The sequence below is a fragment of the Antennarius striatus genome, chromosome 22 (assembly GCF_040054535.1).
Source record: "Antennarius striatus isolate MH-2024 chromosome 22, ASM4005453v1, whole genome shotgun sequence".
Classification (NCBI taxonomy): Eukaryota; Metazoa; Chordata; class Actinopteri; order Lophiiformes; family Antennariidae; genus Antennarius; species Antennarius striatus.
The window spans coordinates 994,190-1,020,030 of NC_090797.1; the positions used below are offsets into that span (position 1 = coordinate 994,190).

Here is a 25,841-nt window from a genome sequence, read left to right on the forward strand (position 1 = left end):
GGGAGGGGCTACTATTCTGCTTTCACGTTTGAACGGCAGCGATCCCGATTCCCACGGTCCCGAAGGATTATCCAATGCTATTATTAGCGGTTTCATTTCCAGCACAGGAATAAAGCTGAGGGCGGGTAAATGTCGCCGTGATAACCGGTGGGCGGGGCTCCGAGGTGCCGTATTAGTCCGAAGCACCCGAGAAAAAAACTTTTACAGTCCAGACTTCAAAATAAAATACCTAATCAATTAAAAAGTAGCATGTAGCATCTGTTTAGCATAATTATACCTTTACTTTGAGTTAACGTGTGTTTTGTTCACTGTTTTAATTAAACAGTTAAAATAATGATATTTTCTGTAGCTTAAACTCTACTAGCCGTTAGCATGCACACAGGCTACATGATGGTGAAAATGATGAACCATCACTGCTTTAACTCGATGCAAGCACTGACGCTGTTATCATGTTAGCATGTTGGCGTTAGCACACGATTTTACCATTAAAACCAGAAAGATTTATGAAAAGATTTAACAATTAACAACATTCATTATTTGAGGAAATATGTGGAAATGATTGTAAATAACATGGATATTTATTTGTAAACAAACATATCACTTTGATATTTTGTTAATAAAGTTTTCAAATATCAGAAACACACATTTTAACAGGCTTTTTCCATGCAGAAACAGTGTGAAATCAGATTTTGTTAACCGTTCTGGCGTCAGGAGGACGTAGCTGTTGGATAATAACTAACTGGATTCGCAGCGGCGGTTCCGTTGATCCAGGTACGATCTGATCCCGACTAAATTAAATCCACGGCGGAGACGCCCGCGGAACAAAGCGGCGCGGCGTTAATGAAACGTAATGAATTCACAGGAGCAGCCAGAAACCGTCTATTATCTGAGAGAGAGACGCAAATGAGGAGCGTGGAGGAACAACGGAACGCTGGAGCTTCCTGTTTGTTTGTGTTTTCACAAAAAAGCGTCCACATGTCCTACTGGGTTCTTGTCCTGTCTGGCTCCGCCCACTTGGAGCCACAAGACTCCGCCCACTTGGACAACATCAGACTGATCTCAACGTCTCGACGGTCGACCCCCAATTGGTAGTGCAGACCCGCAAACGGCGACGGCATGAAGTGGAACCATGGCGAGGAGGCGGAGCTTCAGGCAGCGAGGCGCTAAGAGGAGAACAGTAGAGACGCCAAACAACTCGTGTGCAGAGATAATGAACGCTAAACGCTCCCGCTACCTGGATTAGCTGCTCTTAAACACGGATTTAAACGTGTGAACACGGCGCCGCTCCTCTACGGCTTATTTGTGGATTTCAGGCAATTAAGACAGGAAGCAGAGGAGCGGCGGCGTCCTGGAGGAATTCAGCTATGCATCGCCGTCCACACACACACACACACACACACACACACTGGCCGCAGCTGTGGAATTACACACACAGTAAACGCCAACGTTTACACACACTCCATCAACTTTCTCTCGCCCCATTTCCCCTAAACACAACACGCCACTTCCGCCCTGGGGGCGGAGCCTGTCTGTCAATTGATTGGGCGATGCATAATAGGTTCATCCATCTGTCTGCGAGCCCAAAGACATGCAGGGTAAACGACAACATCGCCGTGGGAACCGGGGACCTGGAGCGTTTCTGACGGCGCTGGAGAAGCGAGCATCATCTGCAAACGTGGCGATATTCCTTCATTTCCCATGAGGCCTTCTGAACACCGTCGCTTGATTCAACACATTCATAACGGACGTAACACAGCCACGCCCCCGAAGCCTTCATGCCCACAGATTAGGGGCGTGGCTCTTTGTCGTGTGGAGGAATCAAGCGCACCTTTGTTTTTTTAAAAATTCCCCTCAGAACTTTAAATTTTGTTCACGAAGTTTCATAAATTCAGCGATTCGCCGCAAACGCCATCATCAGCGCTGCATTCAAGCGCCTTCAATACAATCTGATTCCCCACCGCCGCCACGCTATGAATGCTGGGACATAATGAGATAAGAGACGGACCCCGCTGCTGCTGCCTCCTCAGACGCACAGCATCGATGCCGCTCACTGCTGATCCGAGGTCGACATCATTAACCTGTCACTGTCAGCGTCCAATCAGACGCCTGGACGGCACGTCGGTACGAACGCTAACCCCGCCCCCTTCCTTCCATCTTTACTCTGTTTCTCCACATTCAGATCGACCTTGAATTATCTAAACGTCCCAAAACGTTCAGGTGTGATGAGGGGGCGGGGTCAAGACGAGACAGCTAAGGCTGTTAGCATTTTAGATTCATGCTAAAACAGGAAGTGCTGCAGAATCTTAAAACAAAATATTTAGTTCTTAAAACGTCACGACGTAAACGTGAGGTCGTCTTTACTTCCAGTTGTTTGATCTTTGTTTACCATGCTCCTCTGGCTCCGCCCCCTTCCATCACAGCCCGCCATCTTTAATTTTTGTTGACTGAACTCAGATTTGAAGCAGAATCCGTCGCATCCGTTTGTTCGTCCGACGCGAAGCCGAGAGACTCGATCTGATGAAGACGACTTTTCTGGAGCAGAAAAGAAGCTCAGATGTGTTGACAGCAGAACTGACAGTCGACTGTGTGTGTGTGTGTGTGTGTGTGTGTGTGTGTGTGTGTGTATGTGTGTGTGTGTGTGTGTTTCATTCTGAGCTTCCCCAGAGACACACAAACACCCACATTGAAATAAAGACGCAAACACACCACAAAACAACCCAGAACTGTCCTGAACGCCTCACAGAGGGGTGTGTGTGTGTGTGTGTGAGTGTGTGTTTGTGTGAGTGTGTGTGTGTGTGTGTGCGTGCGTGCGTGTGTGTGTGTGTGTGTGTGTGTGTGTGTGTGTGTGTGTGTGTGCGTGTCACAGAAACAAAGAAACCACACATGAAGAAATTTACGTCACTACTAGTTCATTAAAGTTTTTCTGTCATTAATTGTCTAAAAGACTTTAAACTAAATCTCCTCTTTTAAGCTCCGCCCCTCACGTGGCAAGCTTCTCCATCATTGGTCGATTTTGTGGTATCGCGAAATAGCTTCTTTCGAGAAAATTGAACAACGGTACTGCAGCAGCGGTAACAACCTTGGTGAAGCTAACAACCTCTGAAACCGGCTGAACGCTGCTGCGCCCGGTGGTCGCCTGGGATACTGCAGGTACACCTTAGACAGGAGGATGAACCCGTTCCTGCAGCCGTGTGTGTGTGTGTGTGTGTGTGTGTGTGTGTGTGTGTGTGTGTGTGTAAGTAGGTTAACAGCCGTACAGCGGACGTGTTGACTCAGCAAACTGGGGTTTAATGAACTGCTGAGGGTTTCTTTGATGCAGCCGACAGGAAGTGAAGCTGCAGCCTTTTCTCTGAGTGGTCGTAAAACGGTGTGCAGCTCGCTAACGCTAACGGAGAGGAGCTGCCCGGTGGACCCGCCCCTTCCTCTTCCTCACCAATCAGATTTTTTTAAAAAGGCAGAAACAGAAAAAACCTGACGGGAAGTTATTTAAATCGTCTCACCTGTTCGGCGTTCAGGTGTGGGCGGTCCCTGGCGAGGTCATCAACCGTCTTACTCCGCCCTCCTATGGGAAGAACAGAACACGATTCGTGAACAAGCTCCTGGACGAAACTTTATTTAAAAACCATCATTCATTCAAATATCACGAGGGCCATTTATACGCCAGCGGCCGCCTCCCCCGTCCAATCAGGGCTCCAGGAGGAGAAGAGGGCGGAGTATAAATGGCGTTAACATCAGCATTCATGAGCGGCGAGGAAGTCGAGGAGCAAGAACAGATGCCGTCGCGTACAAAACAGCACAGAATATGGTTCCCATGGCGACCGTGAAACAACATCTCCCTTGATTTATTTACTCTGCTTGTTTTTGTTTATCTAAAAACAAAATGAGTCGTTTCGGAGTAAAAATCTGGTTCTGATCCGGTTCAGGGTCTCTGTTCCTGTCTGAATGTGTTCTTCACAGCCTCAGTGTTCGTGTTCAAACAGTGTGGTTAATCCAGTGTGACACACACACACACACACACACACACACACACACACACACACACACACACACACACACACACACACACACACACACACACACACACACACACACACACACACACACACACACACACACACACACACACAGGTCTCTGCCTTGTGGAAATGGGATTTCCTTTCACGTCCAATTGAGACCAAAGAAACTCGGTGAGGAGAGCATGAAAAGATAAGCTGTGGACACACACACATACACACACACACACACACACATACACATCTGTGCAAACATCAAACCACCGTCACACACACACAGCGAAGGCCTCGACGCGGTGTTAACGTGATCTAACACGCAGCTTATGAACCCCTGAAGAGACGCCGACTGTAGACAAAGACCACCTCCACACACACACACACACACACACACACCTTCCTCGGTGGGAGCGCAGACAGGAAGTTGTGGAGTCTGAACAACATCCGATGGAGATGCAGACGTTGACTGAAGCCTTTGAAGCTCTCGCTTCACCTGCTTCAGCAAAACCACACGGAACACGGAGACGGACGCCGTCGCCGTTTGGCGGCGAACGCTCGTGTGGTGGCTCCATGTCGTGAAATAGTCCGTCCAGCAACGCGGATCCACCGGAGAGAGACAACATCCAGCATCTCGTTCTTTACCACGTGTTGGCGGGTGGATACGACATTAGTGAGACCGGATCTCGTTCTTTACCACGTGTTGGCGGATGGATACAACATCAGTGAGACCGTATCTTGTTCTTTACCACGTGTTGGTGGATGGATACAACATCAGTGAGACCGTATCTCGTTCTTTACCGCGTGTTGGCGGATGGATACTACTCTTGAACCGTTTCTCTCCTCACATCCTGGATCATTTCGACCAAACACCACACAGAATATTTGATTTAAACCAAACACCAAAAATGACAAACCGACGGCTGAGATCTGTCGAATCGGTAAAAAAAGCGGTAAAAAAACGTAGCATCGAAACCCTAACTCCACAAAAATCGAGGATCTGGGACGGATCTGAACAGAAATAAGCAATTAGAGCTTTAATTACAATCATCTGTTGGACAATTAATCATCAGCTGCAGGATTCGTGATCCTGACAGCCTTAATGTAAGAACGCGTGGGTGTTCCCGCTTCGTCATGCGCCCTCATCCCGCCGCTAAAAATAGATCCTAATGTGGGAAAAGCTGGAGTGAATCTACTGGATGTTTGTTTTAGCTCTGCGGCGCGGCTAAACGCTTCTCCTGCCTGTTTGATTGCTTTGATCGCTTCCCGGTTAATCGACAAAGCTTCAAATCAAACTATCAAACATCTATTATTCATGAAAGGAGCTTGTTAGCGTGGATCTGTGTCGTTTGTTAGCGTGGAACGGATTTAGAAGTGATCAATTACAAGATTAGACTCTGGACGGAAAACCTCCTAGAAGAACTTTCTCTTTCTGGGAAGATAAAGAACCTGAACCGACATCCCCCCCGTCTGCACGCAAAACCAAGACAAAGACTTTCTGTCCTTCGTGCACGACAACAAAAAAAAGAAAAGCGGGATCCCGAGAGGAGAAACGACAAAACAAAGACGACACTATTTCATACATGAACGCAGCGACACACGTGAATCAGAGGGTTTGTCGATCTCGGCCGTACGTTTATCATCCGGCCCATTGGGGGGGCTGAAAAAAAAAAAAAATCCCATAATCGTCGGACAGAAACGGGCCGTAAACAACGTCAGAGCGTGAGGCGGAATGAGACACCGGAGGTTCAGTGGACTCAAACAGAAACTGCTCGGGATTTGTTTCCGAGCTCAAACTCCCCCCAAGAGTGATCCGAGATGCAAACCAGAGGAAAAGAAAAACCTGTTCCGTGAGAGGAACGGTACAAAAACACCCTCCAGACCGATTGTGCTCAGGAATGTGGACGTTTTGCTTTCTAGACTTCTTGGAAAGCGGTCCGTTGGTTTGGAAGCGTTTCAGGTCAGACGGTCAGAGGAAGCGTGGATGGAACTAGATGAAGATTTCCGATCGTTTTTTCCACGTACAGATTGGCCTTTCCGGATGAAACCTCAGTCTGACAAAAAAAGCTAAAGGTAGCTAAGGCTAACTAACGCTACAAACTTCCCTCAGGGAAGTTTGTTTTCATACCAGACACTCCTGATGCTAAACATCAGCCACTTTCTGCTGATCCATTAACACTCTATGCTGATGACACTGAACTCTACATGGAGGTGTTGGAAAGTACGCTGTTTGACCTCAGATTACGTCGTTTGATGTAATGTCGTTCTTAATTAATCATCAGTTTTCAAAAACAGATAAAACAAAAAAAATCTGGAAGTTCACGTTATTTTACTCCACTTTACGTCGGTAAATCGTCAAATGTCTAGTAAAACGTTAAAAGCACACAATATCATGTTACTGCACAGTAAGTGAGGATAAAAACATATAATATCATATCATTAGGTCGTAGCAACCCCCGTGACCCACAATGCGGAAGAAAAATGATGCTAAAAATTATAAAAACTAAAAACAGAAATCTGGAATCTTTCTGGATTCCTGGGACAAAGAGAAACTGGGATTGGAGGCCAAACTGAAAGCGAGATGCAGTCAATAGCGTGAGGTCAAAGTTCAACCTCAATCTTTCGCTCAAATGACGTCCCACAGATCTGGAACCGATGAGCGAAAACACGAAAACGAGAGTCGAGTTCTAACGACCCCGAACGGTCTATCAAATCCTGACTTGCTAAGGACTTCATGTTGATTTCAATGTTCTGTTTCGCGACGCGACAGACCGTGACGGTTCCTCCGCTACGACGAGGGCGGGGGGGGGGTCCAACAAATTCAAACAGAGGAAGCAGAGAAACAGAGGCGGTCCCAGCGGAGGTCGTTTGTCCTCCGCCCCGCCGGAGACGAGCGCCTGGTCCTAATTAACCATCCGTCGTCATTCCTAAGCCATGCAGTATTCCTCTGGGACCACGGGGGCTTTCCCTTTTCCCATGCAGGGTCCAGGCGTGGGGGGGGGAGAAAACACAACACAAGTCGTTGTGAAGCAAGAAGGAAGCGTCCATCAAACCCGACCAGCCTCCTGATTCAGATCCACAACATTTCTAAGACTCTAACGTGGTGGGTAGGTCTGTTTACGAGCTACTTCCTGCTAGCTCGCTCGGTTAGCAACGTCAAGGAAACAAAATGTTAGATGTGAAGCTAGTTGCAGAACTGGTTAAGATGGAACGCCGTCCAGAAAGGGACGAGGACAGGAAGTGAGCGGACACTCCTCACGTAGGACTGGTCGGTCTCGGTGGAGAGAAGGGTGGATTCAGGAATGTTCCTTTTATTAAATCACATAAATCACGATGAAAACATGAGCTGCTATTGGCTGCAGAATGAGGACATGGATCTGGGTCTGCAGCAACCAGCTAGCGTAGCGTCGGTGCTCAGTCCTATCGTTTCTATCGGACAGGAAACCCCAGAAGACCTTCAACACGCCTGACCTCCCGGGTTCACGTGTTTACAAGGAAACGCGTGTCTGGGTTTCATCTCCGATCACCCGGGGTCACCGAAGGGTCGCGACCCCTCGACGAAGAACCGGCCGACCTCAGGAAGAGGTCAAAGGTTAAGTGGCGGTATTGTCAGCGGTTGTGTTTAACGTTTGTTCCGTTAAACAGGCGGTTGGATTCTCAAGACGCGGCAAAGATGCGTCTTGAGATCTTGCATTTGTATGTTTTGCTGCCTTTTAAGGACCAAAACCTTACCTAGACCGCCCACCCTTACCCAGAACCCACCGAAACGCCTTCATTTCATTCCAGTCGTGTCGTCAAAACGTCTTCGCTCGTCAGTTTAACACCCGGCCCCAAAACTCTCACAACGGTTCTGATGCGCCAAAGATTTAACGAGAAAAATGAGACTCATTAGAGGCGAAGAGACGTTCGTCTCTCCCAGGAAGACGTGCTGGGTTTTATGGAAATCTGAAATCCTGGTGTGGAGAAACCATCAGAGGAACACAACACTAGTTAGGGGTCCACACACACACACACACACACACACACACACACACCTGTATGGAGGATGAATACATATGCAGCCAGGCAATCAGAAGTGCTTCCATAATGAGGTTCAGGAGGTGAAACAAAGCCCCCCCGTTCCTCCATCGGCGGTCTTATTAAACCCCCCCATCTCCACGACCTCGTCTTCCCTCCAGCCGCTCAGAGAAGCGATTAGACTTCAGGAGAGTCTCAGGTATTTAATCTGTCTCCCGGGTTGCGGATCTGTCTCCGGCGCCGCTCCTCTAAACGCCGTCCCAGCGTGGCGTCCGACGCTCCAAACATCCGGCCATCAGCTCGGACGCAGGAGGATTAAGGACGCCGTTAATAAGTCATGAGGGTAATTATGTGGTGTGGACGGGACGTATGGAGGGCACTTCCTGTCCACCAGCCGCTACACGCACCTGACGAACACGCATCAAGACCGGCCCGCCGGGATCGATCGCCACTCTAACTGTTCACCTCAGATTAACAGTCATCAAATGAAAATTCGACAACGTGACTCCAAACAACATATTTGACATCCTCAAACACTAAACAGCTGGACTGTGGTCATGTGATCTGGATGTAGGGGCAGCGACCTTGAAGACAACACCGGTCCTTTTCATCCTGACCCCGCGCCACCTTTCATTCTCCGCCCTCCAACGTCTCCTTTCCAGAGACTCCACCAGACAAAACGATTTATGATGAAGTGAGACGATACACTGTGTTCCAATTTAATCAGAAGTCATCCCAGTGTAAAAACACCAGTAATAGCAGACACATCTCAGCCATGACAGACACCTCCTCTAATTGAACTTTAATCAACACGACGTTCTGAGGACCTGATGTGAGGTGAATAAAAGCCAAAACGAGAAAACCAGCGGCGCTGCGGATCTCAAATCGGATTCCAACACGGGAACAAGTCGCTGACGGAGTTTTTCGATCCTTCGGCATGACGACTCCAACGCGGCACTTTCTGAACAATTAGACCATAAAAAAAAAAAGAGACGGAACAAAGGAAGCGTAGGAGCAATTATGCTAACTAATCACGCGGCGGGGCCGCTGCTGCTGACGGAGCCTCGAACGCCTGATTCAGTGAATCACCTGCGACGCCTGAAGCCTTTCCCTCACCATCAAAAAGAGACCTGGATTGAACACAAACACGCCTAGATGCACAACACGACTTCTCCATGTGTGTTCTCCCCCTCCCCCCCCCTCGCCTGACATCTTGTTTCCGAGCGGGGAATGTCAGCGATAAGGACCGCCGTGGCGGTCGGCATTGGCGGCGCCCCGCTGGCATCAATCACTGTCGAGACGCTTCAAGCCCCCTTCAGATCACGTCCACGCCGCTTCCTGGGATCACATGTGGGGGGTGGGGGGTTGCGTCGGAACAGGAAGTGCCAGATGAAGAGCTTCTCCGCCTGCTTTCATTTCCAAAAACATCGCCACTCCTGAGGAGGCGACAAGAGGAGATCCGACACGTCGACGCCAGAATGACTTCAATTAACATGACTGACCTTATGACGCTTAATAACAGTCAGAAACATTGATAAAGACGTGTTTTTTACCGCTAGGCTAGCCATCGAGCTTGAGGATGAAGGTCCTCCAGACCACCAGGGGTCAGAAGACCGTGACCTGGAGTCGGGATATGACATTGCTATATTAGTTCATTTACTAATACAGTATCAAGTGATACATCAGTAAGTGTGCTAATATAGCATTTACTAACATTATGTGCTTATATAACATTGCTATATTAGCACCATTGTGCTAATATACACGTTAGCTCAATACACTAGACTCAGACGGTTCGTCTTGTTTGGGTTCTCGTTAGCCATGCGAGCCAATTCCAGCGCTAACTCAACCTCCACGAGCCGACGTTGGACTTCTGAGCTTCACATCTCACGTTTCCGTCTTTTAACTCCAGGTGACCCAAATTTTAGCGATAATCCTGCAGGAGAGAGAATAAATCTCCCCCAGCAGCTCGTCTTTGTTGTCACCAAACAACTCACTCCGACCGCTAATGGGAACTTGGCAAAACGTTTCCGCCTCAAGGTTAATGGGGATTCCAGTTCAAACGGAATAAATCGGGGATTTCACTCCGCAGGAAATTAAAGTTCTCAAAGGTGCTGAACCGGAGCTTTTTTTTAATATCACCTGGGAATGAATTTTAACAGCAAATTAACGACAGGGATAATGAAAAGAATCAGCATGTTTCCCTCCAATAGAACTAATGAATTCAAATCCCAACAAGTGTTCAGGGGATGCTCCCGCTGCGTGCCGGATGCTCCGCCGACGCCGCTGTTTAGAAGCGACGATGACAGGTTCCTCAGGAGCTGATTAATAACCAGTTCACGAAGCAAACTGACACTTTTGATGGCTGAGAACTATTTTTCTGTTCATCTCCATCCATGCAGGCGCTGATTTAGTAATTTGCAGGTCTGGACATCGAGGTGTTAAATAAGGTAGCATCAACGGCGTTCAGCGGCGAGGGCCGTGTTTAGGACGTCTAGACGTTTTCACCTGAATCGCCCAATGAGGGTTCAGTCTGAAGAAAAAAACAAGTCTGGAATTAAAGTCCAGGAAATTACTAGATTTAAGGAGATGAAAATGTAAACTCAGTTAAGAGCAGCTTCACGCTTTAAACGTTAGTTCTGGGCTCATTATAGAAAAACCGTTAGAAACTAAAGAGAATAAAATTTGTAAATGAGTAAAATAATCACAAATGGGTCCAGAAATTTGTGAATTTTGAACAACAATTTTCAAATATGCTCCAAGAAGCCACATGTGGATGAGGAGTTATGAGAACTTGCAGAAATTTACTGTTTTCTACGCATTTACAAATATTTTTTTAATTTTTAATTAATTTTTAAAAACTTTATATTTATATAAATATAAATATACGCAATTACAGATTTGTTTATACGCTGACTGATCTAAATGGTTACAAATTTCTTTACACGTTTACAGATTTAAGTTTGTATTTATAGATTTATTTATAATGCAAAGATCTAAGGATTGGTTTGTTCATTTGTTTACAGAGGTAAACATTTAGTTTACAAACTACCTTTAAAAGCCTGTTTACATATTGACAGATCTACGTTGTTCCGTGTTGTTGATCTCACTGCTACACGGTTCATACGTGTAGACTGTATGTAACGACAGCGGTAGAACACGTGTTTGTGTATCTCAGGGACGTTTGTGTCACCTGACCGACAAACAAACAAACAAAACCAACAATCAACAAAGTGTCGCTGATAAAAACAAAAGATTCTATTCGTCTGAAGGCCTCGAACGATCTGTTCCGTCTGACACGACTGAGAATTAACATCAATGCCTTATCAGAAAGAGAGACAGAGAGAGAGGCTCCCTCCTAAACTACTGATAGCAGCGCTGCTGATAAGACTCTATAGTTTAAGCTGCCACAGACGCCTGTGTGTGTGTGTGTGTGTGTGTGTGTGTGTGTGTGTGTGTGTGTGTGTGTGTGTGTGTGTGTGTGTGTGTGTGTGTGTGTGTGTGTGTGTGTGTTTGTGTCGTCTGGCCCTTTCAAAGGGAATTTCATTTCCAATCTACAGACTGTTGAGGGTCCAATTTCCTGCCGGCGCAGCGCTCCGGTGGAGGTGCGTGGCAGGAAGTCGGCGTCCAAGCAGCCAAACTGCACCCAAGCGAGAGATGAGGTATCTCTGCTAGGGTGGAGGGGGGGCAGCTTTATACCCACAAACAACTGGGCGACCCGACTCACATTCATGTCTGCTGAATGCAAACAGGAATATTTTTCACGTTTCTCTGCGGCAGGAAGCGTCCGGTCCGTTTCCTGTCAGTCGAAGCAGAGGGATTAAAAACCCACGAGGCCTCTTTACATACATGTTACATACATTAGTTTGAACACAAACTTATTGCACGCAAGCACAGCCAAAATGTCCCTCAATGTTTGCAAGAGTGCAAACAGGAAGTACAAAGCTAAACCCCGCCCTACTCTGCCTCTGATTGGTTAAACTTCTTCTTCTTCTCTATTGATTGATTTATTAGCATGGAAATAGTCTGGACTTGACATCTAGGAGGGGGCGGAGCCTGATCGGTGACACGTTTGAGGTCTGTGTGACCTCACACCTTCATATGGCGATCAGCGTCCTTGTGAAATAACCCTGAAGCTGGCGTGTTTGTCTGGTGCTGGCGTCAACGCCTTCTGTTTGGCAGAACACACACACACACACACACACACACACACACACACACACACACACACACACACACACCCGTATCCGCCTCCCATGGCGCCATTCACACACACACACTCCCCGTTCCCGTTCCCGCCTTTCAAATGCTCATCCTCATTTCCATCTTTAAGCTGGTCACCATAGCCCCGCCCCCTCGCCATTGATAACATTAGACTTAATTCTGCTGGACAGGTTTAAGCCCCACCTGCGTCTCAAGGTCGATGACATCATCGCAGACGCCATTTTTAACTTCACCTGCCCGGACGAAGGAAACCAGGAAGTGATGTCGATCCTCCATCGGCTCCAACCACCTGGGAGCTGATGGAGGTGGTGAAGGGGCGGAGCAAAGAAACGACAGAACCCGATGCGGGAAAGGAAACATAAAAGGTTAAACGAGGGAGAGAAAGTTCTGAACGACTGGAGGAGGAACGAGAGGAGGAGGAGGCGATGAAGAGGAGATGAAAAAGGAGCGGGGAGGAAACACAACGGCGAGCGCGTGCAGGGCGTGGCTCAGGCGGAGAGGAGTTTCCATTACAGGCTGAATAAACTGATACCAGATGACTAATCGCCTCGCAGCCGCAGCAGAATTTACTCCAGACAAACAGGAACAGAAAGGAAGTCCAGGAAGTACCCAACGATCCCAGAAATCAGGAACAGAATCTGACGCTCCAAACGAAACGTCGTCTTCACAAAAACAATAAAGTTTCAATTTGAATACCCGCTTATTTTTTCCACGTTTTAACACCTGAAGAAGATAACATAACAGCCTAAAAGCTAAAAGCTAATTATTGGACACCTGAGCTACAAGTTAACGCTTCATTAGTTAGCAGTGTTAGCATTAGCCATAGCGACTCTTTCCAAAAAAAAGGGTGTTTTGGTCACATGACTCGTAAAATGTGCATGTTGAAAAGATTTAGAGGTTGGGCTAATCTAGGCTAAGCTAAGATAGGTTAGAGCTATTACAGTACAGGAGGTTAAAAATCTCATGGAACGCATTCAAAGACATCCAGTAAAAATTCAGACGTGACGATTCGTCGCATCTGCTCTGTGGCCACGCCCCCCTGGTTAAGGCCTTTTACCCCTGAATTCGTCTTCTAAGGCAGCGCCGACTTCCTGGTTGTGTTACGTTATCTTCAAGTTGAACTTGCTGACCTTAAACGACCTCTACAACTCACGTACAAACATAATGTTGTTCTTTATTACGTCTGACTGACCAATAGAGCTGCAGGACAACAAATAAACAAACAAGACAAATGTGGGTGGAGAAAAAATAAACACGCAAACACAGAAATCTGACTGGAACCCAGAAGAACATCCTGACCGTCCTACAGACTCCAGCTCCGTTTCTGTCCAGCCAATCATCATAGCCGCGATCCAACAACCGCCAAACGCACAAACAAACAAACAATAAACAACCGTCAGCGGATCTACGGCGCCAAACCCGCGCGGGGGAAACGTTTGTGTACCGAGGGAAAAATCTGACATTTGGTTCCATTTACGAGCAAACGCGTGGCAGCAAACGGGTCCAGAACTTTTCTGCAGCGAGTCACAGGAAGTTGATGTGAACTTCACAATAAAAGTCTGAACATGATGACCGCCTTATCAGACTTAGATACCGCTGTTACTTAAAGAATGACATAGCTAATTCTTTATTCGTTTAATGGGCAATAAGTCATCCTGATTCCACTTTGGATCGCTTCCTGTAGTACTTTCACAATAAAAGTCTCCCAGGCGAGGGTAAAGATCACACCTCTTTAACAGCTGGAAGTTTTTAATGTCAAACATCTGCAGGAAACGCTGAGGTTGAATCAACGGCTAACAACAAATTAGCACCACAAACAGGAGCAGCCTTCAAAATAAAATTCGACCAAAAGAGGAAATCAAAGATGGCGATAATGACAGCCTCGCTCTGCATCGCTTGACTTCTTTTAAAGGCTAATATTATGTCTGTATTTAGGGACGAACAGCAGGAATCACTGAGGAGGGAGGGAGGAGAGAAGAAGGAAGGGCAGGAAGCCAAGTCATGCAGGCGAATCGGCAGCCGGCCAGAATACAGGAAGTGAAGCACATGAGCTCACAATCGCTCAGCAAACACGCTGAACCGCCGCTAGAGATGTGTACACACTGGAAACGCTGCTGCTGCTAGACGCTAACCCACTCTGATGGCGCCGCTAACACGCTATCCCGCTCCGATGGCGCCGCGGCGCCCTGACGGAGTCTGTCTGAGTCAGATGGCGTTAGGTTTACGACCAAAACACAAAGGGAAGTTCCAGAACCAATCAGAAGTCCTTTAGCCTTCTAACAACATGCTGTCATCCCGACTAGCCACAGATTCTAACCGACAACCATCATGGCCGACGGTTGGAGTTGATTTAGAGAACAACTAAAATCAGGTTCCTGCTAACGTTTACTCTCTTTTGTTTGATTGATAGTTTTAATGTTAGCTTTTCTTTTGTTAACTTGTTGACTCTACTAGCTAACAACAACACAGCTTAGCCTTGAATATTCAGTACTCAGAGGTGAGCCTGCTATCGTTGGGTAGCTATTCACTAGCTTAGCTTCATTGAGTAGCTAGCTTAGCTCTGAATGTTCATAGCTACAGTTAGCAAAGCTAACTGCATCCTTGGGTAGCTCTTTATTAGCTTAGCTTCATTGAGGAGCTACCTTAGCTCTGAATATTCACTAGCTTAGCTTTGTTTGGTAGCTAGCTTAGCTGTGAAGGTTTACTAGCTTGTTTCTGAATGTTCGCTGAATGACATAGCTAGATTAGCTTGAATGTTTACTAGCTTAGCTCTGAATGGTCACTGAACATGCAGCGCTAAGCTAGCAATGTATTTTGGTAGCTAGCATAGCTCTGAACGTTCACTAGCTTAGCTCTGAATGTTCACAGAGCTACCTAGCTAAGCTAGCTATATCGTTGGGTAGCTCCAACAAGCTCCTGAGAAAGTCCGACAGGATGCACCCCGCCAAAATAAACGTTACCAGCGTTCAGGAGGGAGGGGCGATGAGGTGAACGACGCCTTGCTGCTAAAGCTGTCGCTAACGTTTGTCAAGTGTTTCCCATTTGGCTCCAGCAGGCGAGACGCTAATCAGTGACACTCAGAGTGTGTGTGTGTGTGTGTGTGTGTGTGTGTGTGTGTGTGTGTGTGTGTGTGTGTGTGTGGTCCCAGTCCATTAACCATTTGTTCACCTCCCTGACTTTTCCTCAAAGTGTTTTCCTCTCCTTCTGAACTCCGATTTTGACTCAGTCCTACCTTTGACCTTCTAACTCCGCCTCCTGTGAGCCGGTTGGTTGCTCTTCAATCTCCAACGCACTCATTACCCACAATCCCCGCTACCAGGTGCATTAATGGATTCTGAAAACAGCTTATTATGCTTATTTGCAGAAAACATTAGCGGTAGCCTAAGCTAGCGCCTCCCGTCTGAACGCTCCGCGGCGGCAAACCAACGGTTCGCCGATGATGAAAAGAAAACAACTTCCTGTTGGTGCTTTACATACATGCCTCATCTGTAATCAGCCACGTGTGTGTATGTGTGTGTGTGTGATTACGGCGCCGTGTGAGCGTGAAACACGCTGATTGCTTGATGGAGAGAACAAGTAGCGCTAATGCTTAATGGAAGGGTTGTGGGTTCAGATGAAATCATGTGGAGAACGTTTGTGTTCCGCGAGCGCAGAAAAACGACAAGAAGGTAAAGACGGAGAGAACACACACACACACACACACACATACCCGTAAATCCATCATCTGGGGGTCAGAGGTCACTCGGCTGCGTGGAAAGGAGGGACTTTAATTTGCTGCTTCAAACCACATGTGGACACCCACTCCAACACTCCAACCACACACATACTTCACTCCCCCCAAACACACACACACGTGCCTCACACCCACTCAGCGACGCCGTCACATCTCTGCTAACAGTTAGCACCGTTAGCGACGCGCTAAAGCTCACGTCCGCAGAGAGACGGCCTCAGACGGAAAGAATCCCGTTGCACGGATGGACGGTTCATTTCTGGGCTCGACCAATGAGAAGAGAGGAAAACGTTTGTCGTTTTTATCAAACCCGCTAAAGTAATCCAAACGCATCAAAACGTGAAACCCAGAGACGCGTCACGTCTGCAGCGATAGTCTGCTGACCTTCATCATCAGGAGGACGAAGAACCAGCGACAGAAAAGATTCTGCTTCCGTTCAGGACTCCCTTTCAGATTTAATCAGCCTTTTATGTAATAAATAAATCATAAATAAAAGTGTTTTACTGTGTTTAAACCATTGATTTGATATTGATTTCTATCATATTTGTTATCAACCGAGTCGAATGAGGTCGGGACTGTTTTTTCCGGGTTCAGGTCGAATTTGAGCCTTTGAAAGTCCAACAACCTCCGTTCAAAGTGAAAGTCAGGAAGCTTCAGAGCATCACCTTTATCAGCTTCCCCTTCCTGAACAAACAGACCGGTCAAGGACACACACACGCGCACACACACACACACACACACAGCTGCTGTTTCTACTGCAAACACAACCTTTGCACGCTGGAGGCCTCAACACAGATTACACACACGCTCACGCTAACGGACACACACACACAGATTAAACCTGTAATGAGACACACGTGACATCACAAAGGTTCAGAGGTCGTGTTAAACGTTAAATTATGTAAAATAAAGTTTATTCTGAGGGTTTAGAACGTGTTTTTTAACACTAAATCCTGATTGTTTTTCCGCTAATAAATTAGCTCCTTCCTTTAGCGTCAGCGTTCTTTTATCCGTTAGGCAGCATAGTGAAGCTGACCCGACGTGGAAACCTCTCGGCGTGATGCAACATCCACATCGGCAGCGGCAACTCCACTTGTAATGATTTCGTACGAAGCGTCGGATTCCCCGGAGGCGTCGGCTGATGATGGAGCAGTTTCTGCCAGATCAAGCAGCCGATTAAATTACAGAGACGCGTCTAAAGTTTTTAAAAGCTTCCGTTCGGAGCGGGATCACCTCTGACGTGTGATGTTTGAGGGAAGTTTCCCGTCCATTAAACCCCAGGATGGAAAGAGACTTTATAGTTCCATCAAAACGTACGATTTAATAACGTTAAAATCACAGCGAACGCGTCCTCGTGGTGCGTTCAGGTGCTGAGGGGAAGGTCCGAGAACCGGATCTGTTCTTTACCGTGTTGGCGGATGGATACAACATCAGTGAGACTGTATCTTGTTCTTTACCGCGTGTTGGCGGATGGATACAACATCAGTGAGACTGTATTTTGTTCTTTACCACGTGTTGGCGGATGGATACAACATCAGTGAGACTGTATCTTGTTCTTTACCGCGTGTTGGCGGATGGATACATCAGTGAGACCGGATCTTGTTCTTGTTGGTGGAGTAAAGACGTAGTTCATGTGTTCTCGTGACTTTTGCGTTCCTTTTCATTCTTTATCATTGTTTATGTAACTTAAATATATAATTTATTACACACAAGTAAAGTCTGCGTGTCTATTGGTTGATAAAAATATAATTCAGAATTTAAAAATGATAATATAGAGGGTTTGAGGCTTTTTTTTACAAGACTGGCACGGATTAAAATGATTCAATTATTTTAAAAGGGGAATTATTTGACTTACGAGTTCAGTCACGGAACGGATTAAACTCGTATCTTGAGATTCTACTATAGGTTCTACTGTAGGTTCTACTGTAGTTTCTACTGTAGGTTCTACTACAGGTTCTACTGTAGGTTCTACTGTAGGGTCTACTATAGGTTCTACTGTAGGTTCTACTGTAGGGTCTACTATATGTTCTACTGTAGGTTCTATAGTACAGGGAATTGTTGGCTTTCTATCTGTTAAGCGCTTCAAAATATCTTCAGATGTGATTAAGCGCTATATAAATAAAAGTTGATGAAATAAAAGTTGTTGTTGTACTATAGGTTCTAATGCAAGTTCTACTGTAGAGTCTCCTGTAGGTTCTACTGAAGGTTCTACTGTCCCTCATGCGTGCAGCAGCAGGATTTGTGTTGTTGGTTTGTTGGTGTGTGTTGGTGTGTGTTGGTGGTTCTAGTGGTGTGTGTTGGTGGTTCTAGTGGTGTGTGTTGGTGTGTGTTGGTGGTTCTAGTGGTGTGTGTTGGTGGTTCTAGTGGTGTGTGTTGGTGTGTGTTGGTGGTTCTAGTGGTGTGTGTTGGTGTGCGTTGGTGTGTGATGATCCTGGATGTTCTCCTCATGAACCCGTCTAGCAGCAGAACTCTGAAGCCTCCGTTCCTCCTGCTGATGGCTCCAACAATAGACTCAGAATAGCAGGTAATTAAAGTCATTGTATGAATTTAAATAGAAACAGAAACGAGCCTGAATCATTAGACGACCCCCCCTCCCTCCAACCCCCCAGCCTCTCCTGTCACCGCGTCTCTTTTCATGTTTTTTATTCTTTGACGAGCTCGCCGCCGCCGCCGCCTTTTATCCCGTAATGATGAGTCTGTCTGCTGGAGAGCGACGGCTCACGTCTCCGCCCGTCTGACAGACGTGACCCTGAATTAACAGACGAGTAGCTCCGCCCATTACCCGGCTGCTAAACGCTCGCCACTCCCTGGGCGAGATATCCATCATCGTGAACCGGCGGCCCGCGAGACGGATAGCAACGGCGAGCGCGGCGGCGGCCGCCATGATAACGTTAAAGGGCATCTGGGGTAACATAAAGGACGCCCAACGGCTCGACGTCGTTCCGACTAGGCGCTCCGACACGGCGCTCCGACACGGCGCTCCGACACGGCTCTCCGACACGGCGCTCCGACACGGCGCTCCTGGGAGTTCTGATGCTGACAAAACTGACTTACAAATTGTCCCGTCAACGAGACAATGTAATCTGACTGGATGTGAGGCGGCTTTCTTCTTCCTGTCAGCCACAACAATTTGCGGAAAATCTCATCTCGGTGAAATGTCCCGGTGAATTTCTGCCGGTGAAATTGGGCAGCAAATTGATTTTTTTTTCTTTTTACTTTAAAAGAAAAGAAAAGGGAAATTAGATCTCAGATTTACAGTCGTCCTGAAGTTGTTTCAGGAATTTGATCAAACCTCAAAGTTCGTCCACACTGCCCCCTAGAGGCAACCGTATTTACGGCGGGGAAGAGCCGCGGGACGTTTACGCACTAATGCCTCCGCTGCGACTGCTTCCTGTTGGATCATTGTGGGTGGAGCTTCATCGTTTGTAAGGGTTCTGTTCGCCACAGTCCAAAAATACGATTAACACAGATTCAACATCGGTCCGAAAGAATGAGCCAGGAAAGACAACGGTTACACGGCAGCTAGTAGAAGTTAGCAGCTAGTAGCCATTATCAGCTAATTCAAAGAAGGACATTAAACATCACGTTAGATGCTATAATGCCTCCGACCTGTCTGATGCCAATTTGGGACAAATCAGATATAAATTGAGCTAACGGCTATTTGCTAGCTAGTTGCATTTTAAAGTCTGAGCCGGCGTGACATGGCAGGAGTTTGTGTGCATTTGTTAGATTTATACGGCAGCTAATAGCCGTTAGCAGCTAGTAGCTGTTAGTAGCTAAAAGCCATTAGCAGCTAACTCAAGGAAGAAGAAAATTAAAACATCGTATTAGACGCAATAATGCTTCAGCTCCTCCCTAATTTGACGCCATCTTGGGACAAAACGAGTCTCCATTGAGGTAACAGCTAATTGCTAACTAGCTGCATTTTACATGTGGTTGTCAGCCACACTCGTAGCATTGTTGGGACATTGCTAATCGGATCTGTTTAATCTGGTATTGATTATGTGATCAGTTCCGTTTTATCTGATATTGATTATATGATTGGTTCTATTTGATCTCATATTGATTATAGGATCAGTTCAATTTGATCTCGTATTTATTATGTGATCGGTCCTGTTTGATCTGGTATATTATGTGACCGGTTCTGTTTGGTTAACGCCGCAGACGCTCTGAGAGCTTCTGAACGCTGCCTGGAGGAGGTAAAGCAGATAATGAACTATTTAAACGCATTAAGGCGTCGTTATTTGACAAAGACTAACAGGATCCACGTTAACGGCAGCCAGACAAGCTGATCAGAGTCTTCTGGCCTCCTCTTCGTCGGTTCTGCATCGGTTCTGAGCGTTATACTTGGCGTTAATGACTGGATTTCATTCAGGAGAGCTTCCCCGTTCGCCGGTGTGAACGCCTACACTCACACTCCTGCATAAAAAGCAACGCGCCGCTAAGAAAGTCACTTCTTTATGTTTCTGGAAGCTTTCTGTTTCCATTCACTAACGGGATTAAAAAAATAGGAGAGATGAAAGGAATCAAAGGAGGAACACAGCTTCGCTCCTTCGGGATGGTTCAGTCGCTGTTGGATTAGCGACCGTCTGCAGGTGGAGCGTCGCCGTAACAACCCAAGAAGACTCAAAAGGAAATTCAAAAATCAACGGCGGCGCCAAGTTCCTGTGATGACAGAAGTTATTTTTTAAATTTGAGTAGCTGGGAAAAACAAATAATTGTTATTTTGGCTCCAAAAATAACTCCTGAATGGTGAAAATTATGGATAATTATTAATTTTATTGTCCGTTTTGAACATATTTCTCTAAGCTACACGCTAGGCTTTCATAGTTTTTCTTCTCTACAAAAGACAAACATTTAAAAACTGTTCCAACAATTGATTTTTCACACAAAAATGCCAAATTATCACAAGTCCAGCTCCTCGAGTTAAAAAACCCCAACTGTTATTGTCTGGTGTTGTCATGCGGTGAAGATGCTAATGCTAAACGTCGCAGGATGTGAAACATCAAGCGAGACGAGTTTATTCTGACGGGTTTCACGCTTATTTTCTGGAACTGTTTTATTAAACTTTGTTTAATCTGATTGAACGCTTCATTAGATGGAGGCAGGACCGACTGATTTAAATGTAAACACAAGTCCGTCCAGTAAACCGGTTCCACCACAAACCGGTCAGACGTAAAGGTCAGCTACGACGCAGGAGACGAGTGGAGCCCATAAGCCCCGCCCTCTGGCCTGGGACCGGCCAATCAGAGCAGAACTCCCTCAGGACTCTTCAAACACAAACACAGATGATCATCTTCCTATTTCTGAGTTGATTCCATTAATGTGAGATTTTTCTTCTTTGTGGAATATTTTTCGTTTCTTCATTCTTTTCTTTATGAAGCAGAAAATTAGATGTAAAGAATCGACAGAGATGAAAACATTTTGTGACAGAACCGAACCGATGAGTTGAATAATTGACAGATGTAATCATGAATCCTCCGTCTTTATGTTTAGTTGTTGATTTTCCTTCATTTTTCAGTAACGTCATGAATTATAAAAGCCTGATCCGACGTAAACTGATCCAAAGATTGAAATAACTTGAGCGGAAATGAATAACGCTCTTAAAACCGTCATTAATACGTCTTTATTTAATGAGTTCCTCTCTCAGAGATAAACAAACAATCTAATAATGTTTGAGATTAAAACGCCGGCGACATTTATCTCCGTCGGATTCAGACTTTATCTGGACAACATGACACACAAGCATGTAAACAAGCAGCGCAGGAAATAACATGTCCTTCCACAGCGCGTAAACACAACATGTGAAAGCAGGGAGCGACGGCGTGACCTCCTGACCTCTGGGGACTGGTTGTCACTTCCTGTCTTAAATCAAAAGTTCTTGACTGAGTTCAGGGTAAAGTCCTCGTGTTGCTCATTAAAACTCAATCTAGTGCTTTAAAGTACAAATATTTTTTGTCTGAACACATGCTGAACATCCCGAGCCGAGTCTAGAGCAGACGGTCGGCGTGTCAGGGGGGTCGAGACGTCCGTTTGTCCGGAGTTTCATCCGACGAGCGCGTTTCAATCTGCAGACGGACTTTGATCACAGATTAGAAACGGCTAACGCGACTTTATCGAGCTGCTCGCAGAACTCAAACACACATTTCAGTCGTTGCTTTTTACTTCTTCCCAGCACGTTATTTGAATTTTAAATCCCACAGATTCGTCTTAGACGTCCCTGAGATGCTGCAGAGTTTCATGTTTTATTTTCTTTAATGCTGAAAACACTTTTTTTTTTGTAGTTTATAACAGAAAAGAACAGATAAGAGGTACTTTTTCTTCTTCCCACCTCATACTAGAATAAAAAATTGCTGAATGAACCAAACAACAATGACCAGGAATTCAAGGCCGGGTGTGTCGACACAAGCGAGTCTGATAAATACTGAATAATTCAATAGATAAACACGCCATTAAACTCAACTGATTTCTATCGGGTTCTACTGGATGCGTTTATTCTCCTTGTCGTGGAGACGCTCCACTTCCTGCGTGACGCTGACACTAACCGGCCCGCATTCCTTCCAAACTGGTTTCTGATTCCTGCACAGCCTCCATTCAGACGCACAACAGGACGACACATTCCTCTGAGCCGTATTTACCTCCAGCTACCAGCTAACGGCTAGCTAGCGCCAACAGACACAGCTGAACTTGAAGTTCTGTGCTCTTATTTTACCTACCTTTGTTTATCTAAGGAAAAAAAACACCAGGTCAAATAACAGATGAAGCAAAGATGGCTACGGGCTAACGGCTACACATTAGCGAGCCAAGAAGATGTTATCACCAGTCAGTTTGCTAATTATATCATTGGCGGCTTTTTGGGGTCACAACAGGGACTTGTCAGCGTGATAATCGATTACTTGTTTTACAAACACTATAAAAAAAACCTAAACATAGCTAATGCTAGCATCTTAATGTCTTCCTGTGTTGGAAGAAACAATATTTACTGGAAAGTTCAAAATAAAGCAACTTCAGTCGCTTCTCCCGCCAAGATTTAAGGAATGATCCCATTTTCACGCCTGGATAATAACATGCTATCAGCTAGTTAGCTTAGCTTACTTGGAAATGAGGAAAAAGTTAGCCTATACACATCTAATTGCAACAAAATGCTAACGTTACTTTCTTACATGTGATTAGAACCATGTTAGCCTTTTCCCGCTACCTCCAATGCATATGCTAAGGTTAGCTAAGCTAACTAGCTGTAGCTTTAAACACATTCAATTCTTCATGTTGTGGCAGAATAATTGTATAAATAGAAAATTCGCACCAACTCACCACAAGTCGGACAAACAGGTGAGAAACTAAGTTAAAGTTTGTCGGCAACAGATGCTAACATGCTAGCTTCCTGCCAAACTCCAGATCAAAGCGTAAAGTCCAGTTTAAAACAAATAGATAACAGAAAAAAAAACGTCAGAGCACCGCTACTTAAACACCTGCTAAGCAGCCAATCCAGCGAATGTCACACGAATACATGAATAAAAACAGCTCATTACCCTTTAATTCCACTTCCTGCGAGTCGCTGCTTTGCCAACCGTGAAGTCGCGAGTCAGTGGTTAGACGTGTCCAATAAAGAGCCAATAAAAATTCAGCTCGCCCCCGAGAAATATTTGTATAAACTTCCCAGAATTCCACACTACTTTTCAAAGACAATGTGACGGATCGTGTCCTCAGGGCGAGTCATCGGCGAGTTCAGCGATCGCTAGCTGCACAGCGTTTTATTCTGGTGGAGCTTTCTCTGAAACAACCTGACTTTTAGCAAGACGCTAAAAAAAGACTCAGAACAGAGAAGAGTTGAATAATCGCTGCAGTTTAGAACCTGACCCAACGCTGTGTCCTTCAGAATGGACCACAATGAAATGAAGGAGTCGCGACGAGTCGGAGTCAGACTGTTGAGCCGCTGAGGGCGGATCCTGGACTAGATGGAACCATGTGGTACCTGGTTACCATCTAGTACCCGTTTTCCTTCTGACGGAACCATCTAGTACCTGGTTTATTTCTGAAGGAACCATCTAACACCTGGTTTCCTTCTGACAGAACCGCCAAGAGGCCGATTCCCTTCTGACGGAACCATCTAGTACCTGGTTCCTTCCTGATGGAGCCATCGAGTACCTGTTCCCTCTAACGGAACCATCCATCCTCCTAGAGTCCAGCATCTACTTCTGCTGCTCTGAGTCTTGGTTCTATCCGGGTCTCTGGTCTGAAACTTGTTTCCAAACTTTAATCAAGTCCCATGCCTAGGTCACGGGCCGGTCCTTAATAAAACAGTCAGGACACGTTCCATCTGGACCAGTTCCTCATACTGAGTCATTCACACAGCCCTGAACAGAAACCTGATTTGTGACCCATTAACTTGAACCCTTTGGGTCCATGTTTCCAGCATTTAGACAGACCCAAACGTCCCCACAGCACAAAGTGTTGGAGCAGCCTTGGAACCATCACATGGATTCTAACATCAGTCTAAACACAGAAGGAATTATGCGCCCCCCCCCCCACTCCAGGTGCAACGTGGAGGCTATTCTAATCCATTAGCCCCCACCGTGGACAATTAAACCCCCACCACCACCATCAAACACCAACACGGGGCAGCTTCAGCTTCACTTTTTAAATGTGTTTTCCTGACCTTTGGAGCCACCATCACTACCTATACATCTGATCAATACAACTGTTCCCGATCACGTTTAACGGCTCGGATCGATGCAGCAGCGGCTCGTTAAGGGGGGTGACATTCACACCGGAGAAGTCGTTCTGAAAGCCCCCCCCCCTCCCCGACGGGATCAGCCCACGCTGGGGCTCCAGATGTTCCGAGCTTGGAGGAGTCCCAACACATTCCGCTGGCTTCCTGCGCGCCGGACTCCCTTTGGAAACCCTCAGATTTACTCAAACGTCCTCCCCCAGCTAAGATTCACGACATCAAAGCAGATTAAATGGATGAATCGATAGAATAGACTTCAAAGGTGAATTCGGCTGACAAGTCAAAAAGCCACAAACCCCTTTTAAAGCCGTTCTCCGGCTGGTTGTTGTCACCTGACGCCGCGGAGGTCTAACGCTACGTCGGTTGCAGCTCGACGCGCTCTCGGCCGGTTTTATGTCGTTTACTCAAAACGACGCACCGACCGGCGGAAACCGAACACCCCGAATTAACAAGACGTGAATGTTAGTCGTGAAACATCTAAAGTTGTGTTTCACGTTGAATGTGTGTTTCACCAGGAGTGACTTCATCTTTAAATTTGATGTTTTTCCAGAGGGGTTCGGTGTGACGTTCTCCGAACGTTTGGAAGGGGAAAACGCGTGGATTCAGAGCCGCCGGTGAGAAATAAAAATCGGTAAAAATCGTTCAGGACTTTGAGAAGATTCGTTAAAGTGTTGCTGGAGTTGGAAGCAGGAAGGGTTTGGGTCACATTTCCACGCGATGTGGACACGGGTAGGGGGGAGGCTTACCTAAAACTGGAGACTCCTCCCGGTGCAGGATCGCGGTTTCTGTCGGTATTCCGCTAAAAAAAAAGTTAGAGGATAAAACTTGTCAAAAAAGTTCCCAGGTGTACATCCTGCTGGGGGGGCAACGGGACTCGAACCCAACCGGAGCCGAACGCGCGTCTGCGCAGCTGCTGAAGTAAAGTTCAACAATATTCCCCCAGAGAAACGCGCAGGCTGGCGGCTCCCACACCCACGGATCCGTTCACACCGGTTCACACTCCATGTTCGGCTCAGGTGTGATTCGTTTCTCGCGTTTTTTAACGGAAGGAACTGTTTGCTTGGGGGTTTTTTTCCGCGTCTGACGCGCAAACATCCAGGAGAAAAGTCCGCTCCAGCCGGTGCGGCGCGCAGAA

The 25,841-nt window shown here is 46.4% G+C and overlaps 1 protein-coding gene across 2 annotated transcripts in view; it reads right to left on the reverse strand.

Annotated features, from left to right (window-relative positions):
* The window catches only part of LOC137589071 (plexin-B2-like), a 78,303-nt gene extending 52,462 nt beyond the window's left edge, over positions 1-25,841 (reverse strand). The window contains exons 1-2 of one of the 2 annotated variants that reach the window (XM_068306520.1): positions 25,453-25,841; positions 3,501-3,562 (exon numbers count right to left, since the gene is read on the reverse strand). The gene's annotated coding sequence lies outside the window, so the exon portion shown is untranslated. Of the gene's footprint in view, positions 1-3,500; positions 3,563-15,208; positions 16,437-25,452 lie in introns of those variants that run through there. The other variant, XM_068306521.1, reaches the window with a different exon arrangement.